This window comes from Ceratotherium simum, chromosome 8, assembly GCF_057802395.1.
Source record: "Ceratotherium simum simum isolate JZ-2026a chromosome 8, ASM5780239v1, whole genome shotgun sequence".
NCBI classification, from domain to species: Eukaryota; Metazoa; Chordata; class Mammalia; order Perissodactyla; family Rhinocerotidae; genus Ceratotherium; species Ceratotherium simum.
Genome location: NC_141907.1, coordinates 71,768,209 through 71,777,327, shown reverse-complemented (window position 1 = coordinate 71,777,327; position 9,119 = coordinate 71,768,209).

The following is a 9,119-nucleotide window of genomic DNA, read 5'->3' as shown; positions in this document are numbered from 1 at the left end:
GCTATGCCAAGAGGCTCAGCATTCTAGTACCTCCTTTGGGTTAAGTCCAATGTGAAAATACCTCTTACCTGAGACTAAAAAGACATTAATTCAGGAATACTCTTATCTCCTAAGTATGGATTAGATGCATGTAGAAAACTGGAATTTAAATGTGTGGAATATAGGACAAGTGAGTTTGTTTTTAACGAGTGAACTAGATGTAAAAATGTTCTGCAACTAGGACTCCTGGGCAACTTGAAATCACCAAGCGGAAGAAGGTATGGAAGGAGGGAAGAGAAAAAGTAAGGGAACGCCAAAGATTCACTTCCCTGATATCACACTTAATACAAGACATAAATGACTATAATAATATTGATGAAAGGCAGAGCAACAGAAATAATCATCACTTTCATGTGCATGTTACTTCAGAGTGCAAAGAGCTTCCCCACCTCAATGGCTCCCTTTGACACTGGAAGGAATTGTTATTCCCATTTCTACAGATAAAGTTTGGAGAGATTAAGTAATTTGCTCAAAGTAGCATTTAGTACTTGGCAGAGCCAGGGCCCAAAGCCAGAACCTCTGATTTCTAGTCTGCAGCCTGTTCTGCTAGACCATGAGAGAACCCTGGGTTCTGAGTCCAAAGTGCAGCATTCTAGTCTTTGCTCACCTCTTAAGCCTCACACATGTAGCCAAATAATTTAGATTCTTCAAGCTTCTGTTTCTTTAGAGTTAAACGTTATCTTCCTTCCTTTTCTTATTGGATCAAATGAGACAGTATACAAGAAAATATTTTATAAACTGTGAAATGCTATATAAATGTAAGGCAGGTGTAACTCAGTCCAGCTTAATGAATTGATATTCCTGCGGGCCTTGCCTCAATATCTCCTTACAGTTAACTTTCCTCCCTTTTGTCTGAAAGAACAAAGAATTTCTCCTTCAAAGCTAAACTTTCCACCTGTGCATTAATATTAGACCAGCAAATATTTATCAAGGGCTTACAGAGACTCTATCATCTTAATCTTCATCATCATTTTACAGATAAAGAACTGAGGCTCAAAGAAGCAAAATAATTTATCCAAGATTATGCAAATTAAGTATTAGAGTCCAGGAAATCCTGTTTCAGAGCCAATGTCTTTAATCGCTGTGCAGTACTGCCTTCCCAATGACTCAGGCAGCCTCTCTGTTTTCCCCTAGTTCAGTTACCTAATACTACATAACAATCCACCCCAAAATTAAATGGTTTAAAACCGATCCCTTTATTTGCACATAATTCTACAGTCTGTAGTGGGCTCAACCAGGTGGTTCTGTTGATTTTGTCAGGCATTGCTCATGTGGTTCCAGCAAGCTGGGAGCTCAGTCGGGGCTGAACCATCCCAGATGGTCGCTCATCCTCCAGAGTTCTCTCCATGTGGCTGTTTATTATTCAGCAGTCCCAAGTGGTCTCCAGTCCAAGGTTTTTTACAGCAGGGCGGATGGCTTCCACAGGAAGGCAGATCCCACTGTGCAAGTACTACCAAGCCTCTGCTGTCATCATGCTTACTAATGTCCCATTGGCCAAAGCAAGTCACAAGGTCAAGGCCAAAGTCACAGGGCATGAAGCCCAGGAGTTGGGGTTCACTGGGGGCCATCATTGTTTACCACATCTCCTCCCTTCCCCTCTATCTTCTCATTTGTTTCTTACACTTTCCTCTTGGCGTAGAAAATACTTGGATGACCACACTTAAATACAAATAAAAATTTCCTATGATCACACTTTCCCTTTAGCTACCATCTTACTCTCCTTCCTTTCATAGGAGCCATCTTCAAAGAGGGGTTTGCACTCACTGTCTTCACTTCATCACTGTCCATCTACTCCCCAGTCACTGCAGATAAGACCACACCAACACTATTGCACCAAAACTACTCTCCCTCAACTCTCCAATAACCTCTGTATTTCCCAAGGCAATGGATAATTCCCTGGACTTGTTTACTTTGACCACTCTGTGAAATTTAACACTTTCTTCTTATGTGACTCTCCTTTCTCTCATCCTTTGTTTCTTTAGCTCTTCTCATTTTCTAATGGCACCTAATGGTCTTCACTCGCCAGAGTTCTGACTCCTGCCTTCTGCTATACTCATTGTGTTGCTTCTTATGCTAATAGAACCCAGACTATATCTTTATGCTTACCTCCAGATCTGTTTATCCAAGTATATCTTTACTAAAATTCAGCAAGTCCAAAACTAATTCATCATCTTTCTTCTAAAACCAGATCCCCCTCTTATAATCCCTTATCTTGGTGATTAACACCACCATTTATCCAGTTGCCCAACTTAGAAATGTGATAACCCAAGACTCTACTTTCTCTTCTTCCCACAATATCCAATTGGTCATTAAGTCTTATCTGTTCTGCCTTTAAAGATTTCTTAGAATTATCCAGTGGTGTGCTGGTAAATGTTTAACAACCAACTTTGGGGGAGTGAAGCTAGCATTGGATCATTTCCGTGGTGTAATCTGTTCACCATGGCAGATTTCAAGCCATCAACATGACATCACTGAACGGAATTGGAAAGAGATGAGCGGTAGCACACATTATATAGTATTTCCACCTGCAGATACAACAGGCATAAATAACCTCAAGAGAGTAGGGAACAGTAAAATGTAGTAAAATAAGTATGAATTGTTGAGTTTTGAGTATTATTTCCTTTGTTATTAATATAATTAATTTAATTATATGTGTATATAATTTAATTTTTAATGATGGCTTGGTTTAAAAACCAGCTCACAAAATCCCTGGAAATTTAACAATTGGCTTTCATGAGCCAGTACAAGCTGAATCTCTCTCTCTCTTCTCCATTTCCAAGACCACAGCCAAAATTTATGGCTCTGGAACTATCACCTTGATATTACAATTTTCTCCTCATAAATATTTCTACTGTTCTGTCCTCCACGTAGCTGTCCTAAGGAGCCTTTCTAACATACTAGTCTGATTATATCACTCCCCCACTTATCATCATTCATTCAGTCCCCATACCTTTTCAGTTGGAACTTAAAATTCCAAGTATAAAGCATAAGGACTTGCCTTGTTTTTGAGCCTTATCTTCCTCTGCTTCCTCCATTAACACCCTAGTGACTCAAACATACACTGTCTTATGTCTCTGGACCTTCACCTATGCTGCTTCTATCCTCTAGATTGCCCTTGCATCTTTCATACAGCTAACTACTACTACTACTACCACTGCCCAGAAAGCCAATCACCAAGATGACGAGATTGCAGAGAGAGAGGGTTTAATCACAAGGCAGCCAAGTGAGGAAATGGGAGAATGAGTCTCAAATCCACTTCCCTGAAAATAGGGACTCAGGCATATTTGTGGGGTAGGAGGCAAGGTGGTCTGAAATGTGGCGATAGATGATTGGAAGTGAGGAGAGGTGAGGTAATTGATGATCTGCACAAGCATAGTCAGACTTCATGCCTCTTCATAGGACGCATGTTCACAAAATGGTGGTGTTAGCATGACCCGAGGGTGGAGTTTTTAGCCTGTTGACATCAAAAGGTCACTTAGTGGACATCTGCACGAGCCCAGTTGATAGGTTGGTGTTCTCAACCAGACTCAAGTGGACAAGGGACTCTAATTCCTGAAAAACAGCTCAAACATCCATTACTATGGTGACCCAGGCTTCAAGGAGATGTTATCTATAGGAACCTAGTGGGAGTCAGATAGCATATTACCTAAACAACACAGTAAACAATAGGCGGAGAAACAACTAAAAGCTATGATCAGTAATTGCAAAAAGGAAAAAAAACTTTTGCTAGCTACTTAATCATCAATGGTTAACTGTTTGCCAGTTTCACTGATTGGTTTTTCAAATCTCAGGCCAAGAACTACCTTCTCTGAAAGTCTTTCCCGTACAACAGCAGTATAGCATAGTGGTTAAGAGCACAGACACGAGATCAAACAACCAGGTCTCAAATATCAGCTCTGCCACTTAGCTATGTAACCTTGAACACGTTACTTAACCTTAGTTTCCTTACTAGCAAAATGTTGAAAATAATGTGCTACCCTGTAGGATTGCTGGGAAGACTCAAAGAGTTAGTATGTGCAAAGCTCTCAGAACAGGGCCTACAATTTAGGATTTAGTAAATGTTAGCTATATTAATTACCTAATTTTAAATGCTTCTTATCTGTATTTCCATTGCATTATGTACACACTCATCACATTGTACTAAATCATTGATTTACTTGACTTCCTCCTTTGACTTTTCTGACAGGAACCATGTAGCCCTGGGCTGAGGCAGTGTCTAGTAAGCGCTCAATAAATGAATGAGAGTGACTGAGTGGTGCAAGCTATGGCCCACTGAACATATGTTTCTTCTTAACTCATTCAGCTGCATTAGATTTAAGAAAAGTGAAGGGAATTTGTGAGATCCTGTCATCAAATTAAAGGGAAATATTTTCTCAAATTTATTTAGTTATGCACATTGCTATAAAAACTAAAATCAAAGGGTATAAGTCTTAAAACCCACAACACTTTTGCTGATTCTTGCTTCCTCTTTATGTTGCTACCATTTATAAGAAAATGCAGTAACAGTCTCTTAGCCTAATTCCATTGTTGTTTGTGATGAATGTAGGAAAGACTCCTGGCATTAAAGGGAGCTTTGGTAAATGTGTGGGCAAAACAGATTCTAAATGTTCCACTGGAAAGTTATTCTGACCTCACAGCACAACTTAAATTATATTATTTTCTGAGGCTCTAAGTTGTTTATTCAAGAATCACAATTTGACTTTTATGGAAGATGAGAGAAGAAAGAATAAAAATTTATTGAGCACCTCCTAGGTATCAGACATTTTTACAAGTATTATTTCTTCTAATCTTCACAAAACCAAATTAGATATTGTGTTAGTCAGGGTTCTCCAGAGAAACAGAGAAAGAGAGAAAGAGATTTATTGTGAGGAATTGGCTCATGCAATTATGGATGCTGATAAGCTCCATGGTCTACAAGATGGGGACCCAGGAAACATGGTGGTGTTATGTAACTCTCCAGTCCTTGTCCAAAAGCCTGAGCACCAGAGCACTGATGGTGTGTGTCCCAGTCCAAGAGCAGGAGAAGACCTGCGTCCCAGCTCAAACAGTGAGGCTGAGAAAGCAAACCCTCCCTTACTCCACCTTTTTGTTCTATTCAGGCCCTCAACAGATTGAATGTAGCCCATCCACAGTGGGAAGGGCAATCTGATTTATGCAGTCTACTGATTCAAATGCTAATCTCTTCTGGAAATACCCTCACAGGCACACCCAGAAATAATGTTTAACCAGATATGTGGGCACCCCAAAACCCAGTCAAGTTGTCACATATAATTAAGCTTCACAGATGTTATCCTCATTTTTAGATGGGAAATCTGAGACTCAGAGCGTTAAGTAACTTGCCAAAGATACATAGATGGCAAGTGTTGGTCCAAGTTCAAATATATGACTTTCTAACCCCAAAGCACAACTTCCTTCTACTAAGCCAGTAGTTCTCAATCAGCATGATTTTGCCCTCCAGGGGACACTTGGCAACGTCTGGAGACATTTTTGGTTTTTGTAAGTGGCGGGGGATGGAGGACTTGCTACTGATATCTAGTGGGTAGAATTCAGGGCTGCTGCTAAACATCCTACAGTGCACAGGACAGTCCCCACAACAAAGAATTATCCATCCCAAAATGTTAATAGCACCAACGTAAAGAAACCCTACACTAAACTATGTTAATTTGTATTTTTACAGTTTTCCAAAACAGTAGAATAAAAATAATATGCTGATCTAAAATATGAATGACTACAGTTCGATAAATTTAATAAGTACTGGTGGAATGAATGAATGAATGTTAAATTCTGAAATATAGAGGAAGGAGACTACATTTTTCAATGACTCTTTACAATGAGCATTCATTAAGAGAATAAAATATTTTAAATTATCATCAATAATAGAGATGGAAAATAGATTCTACTTATTTACTCAAAGCATTAAATACCATACAGAAAATATTTTATTTTGAGACAAGAAAATCATAAAGTATATTTTTAGTGGGTTTAGTAGTTTAAAGAAAAAAAATAGCAGCAGTTTGTTGTTCATGGAATTCATAGAATTATTTCCAATTTTAGAACTATAAAATATTGGAGCTAGAGGATCATCTAGGTCACCCTCTTCATGGTCCGTCACTTAAGAAAACTGTGTCTAAGAAAGAACAAGTGACTTGCACACGGTTTCTTGGCCAGTTAAGGACAGTGTTGGAGCCAGAACCCGGCTCTACTAACAGTTTAATGCTTTTTTCATTCTAAGGTGTTTTTCAATAAAACTGAAGTGTTAGAGATGTGGGGGTGGGGGGCTGCATGTTTTTATTTCAACTTGTTCTTCATTCAAGGGAAATTGAATTTCTACACTTTCGCCTTGTTTATATTAACAAGCAATGGGCTGTCTCTGCTCGCCACAATCTGAGCCAAACCATCACAACGAGTTAGACATCGAGAAAGGAAGTTTTGGTTCTATTAGCCGGCATAATCAGGAAGATGGCAGACTAATGTTTCAAAAAACCATCTTCAAAAATTATAGAATCTTGAGGTAGTTATATAGGGGAAATGGGCAGTAAGGAGGGAATTTAGAAATGTCGGCCTTCAGGCATGACGGACTCCAGAATCTTTTGTTGTTCCTTTCTTCTGTCAGCGATGATGAATATCTTGTAGGTGTGTTTCCCACCTGTGGTCAGCCTGTTCCTGGAAAGAAACTCATAGGACAAAATTTTAATTTATCAAGCTATAGGGGAGTACACACGCAAGCGGAGGCCATAAATCAGGAGAGCATGTGAATTATTTTATAATTTTATTTGCTTATTTATTTTCCCCCCAAAGCCACAGTAGATAGTTGTATGTCATAGCTGCACATACTTCTAGTTGCTGTACGTGGGACGCCGCCTCAGCATGGCCAGAGAAGCGGTGCATCGGTGCGCGCCCGGGATCCGAACCTGGGCCGCCAGCAGCAGAGCACATGCACTTAACCACTAAGCCATGGGGCTGGCCCGTGAATTATTTTAGAGTACGTGCAGAGCAGTGAGTAGTCACACAAAGAGGGGCTGGGGCCATTGAGTGTAACAAGATGAACTCACTTATGTTCACTTTCATTTAGACTATAAAAAGCATTATTGAAAGGGACTTTTGATGTCAAATAGCCCAACTGACTTTCTATGTCTTTTTTCCCCAACACAGAAAAATGTATTAGCCATGTATGCAAAAGCTTAAACCTTAAAATGTTTGGAACTCTTTATTTAAAAATTGGAACTGAATTCTGAATTTTTCCCAATACTGGTTTTGGGATTTTTTTCCTTCTTCCCTACTTCTTTGTGTAAGAGGTAAATGGAGAACTTTATTTGCTAAAGAGCTGGGAAAGCACCAGAGCAAGAGCCAGGGAAGCTGGGTTCAAGCCCAGGTCCCTTTTGAACCGCTCTGTGACCTTGAGCACGCCCTGTCAGAGCCCTTCCAGGCCTGTTCTTCATCTGCCACATCATGGGGTTGTTGCAAAGATCAAATAAGATAATATCCCATCTGTAAATCTGTTTGGTAAACCCAAGGCACTTGATGATATAAACTTCCGGTATCTCTTATACACCATTACTAGTTCTAAATAATGTTTATTTAAAGATATAAATAATGTAACACACATTCCGCTGTTGGTACTCTGAATTTCTATGTAAGTTCTGTACAGCCATTTTCAGAGGGGCCTCTAAATTCCTCTAAAGGAATTAAATTTAAGTCTCCAAGCTGAGTAAATGTTATTTTCATTAAAATTAGAATAGATTAGTTTATTTAAGGTTATATAAGGTTATAAATGATTGGAGTTTTTCCCCTACATTCAATCCTGAATCACCTTCTATGTGCAGCTTTAGTCTCCATCCTTCCAACACACTGTTCCCTAGTCCAGGTGGCCCACCCTGTGGCGTTGGAATAGTGATAAAGGTGAAAATGTGTTCTTACTTGTTTCTAACATGATAAGAAAGTCTGTGCTGGCACCTATTGCCTCCTTTTCTTCAATATAACCTTTATTTGCTAATAGAGTTAGAACCAAAGACCCATAGTAATTTCTACGTGTCCTAAAAAATAATAATAATAGTAATAAATAAGGAGATATAAATCAGGTGAAGAAATGGAAATCGTCTGTTGATTAAATGGAACAAATGAAATATATGCATATATTGCCATTCCCTGCTAAAATTCCAGCATAATGATAGGAAAAGAAAAATAACAATATAAACACACAATGACAGAGAAAAAAAAAGGAGGAGACAAAGAAGACAAAAGATACCAGCAAATTTTTAGAAGATGGAAAGGAGTTGGAAGAACAGGGAAAGCTGAAGCCTAGGGGTTTTCAGCCAAGGGTGCCGTAGACAAAGAAGGCAATTCCCACTGCAGAACCCAGAAAAGTTTCAAGTATTGGAGGCACCAGTTAATTTGGAAGGCGAGATGAAGGTAGAGGCTAAAATCAGGAGGATTGGTTGAAAGCCTATCAGATAAACATACTTGAGACACTTCCTCATACCTGCACAGCCAGTGGACTTCCCATTTCACCCTACATAGGAAAGACAAGGTTATTCTCTGGCCCTGGACTTGAGACAGGCACAGTGGAGGGTGGGTTGTGGTGCCGTACAGAAGGCTGGGGACTAAGTGAGGGTCAGTGTATGCACTGAGACATCTCCAGACCCTTCACTCATTCATCTCCCAGAATGCTAGCAACCAAGCTTATACTCCCCTCTCCAAGGTAGGAGATACAAAGAACTTCTCTAGGAAAAAAATGTCTCCCCAGAAGGAAAGATCTGACAGTGACATTTGGGGTGCCCCATCAAAACCGTTAGGTTCCTGCCTCAGCCCCTCCGTGGAAGCTCTCCAAGGTGAAAAGTCCTGCCCTTGAAACTTCTAATTGGCTTTTTAGTGACTCACTACTAAATATTACTGGACAACCAAAGACATTAGAAATTTCAGAGAAGCTTTCAAAGAGAAAAACAAAGACCAAACCAACAACCAGGAAAAAAAAAGAATAATACGGAAACAGAAAATGCATGGTGCAGAGGCAATTTTAAAATGTATACACAGTGCCTACCAAACCCAACCCATCCACAGACCACCGCCAACTCACAGATGAC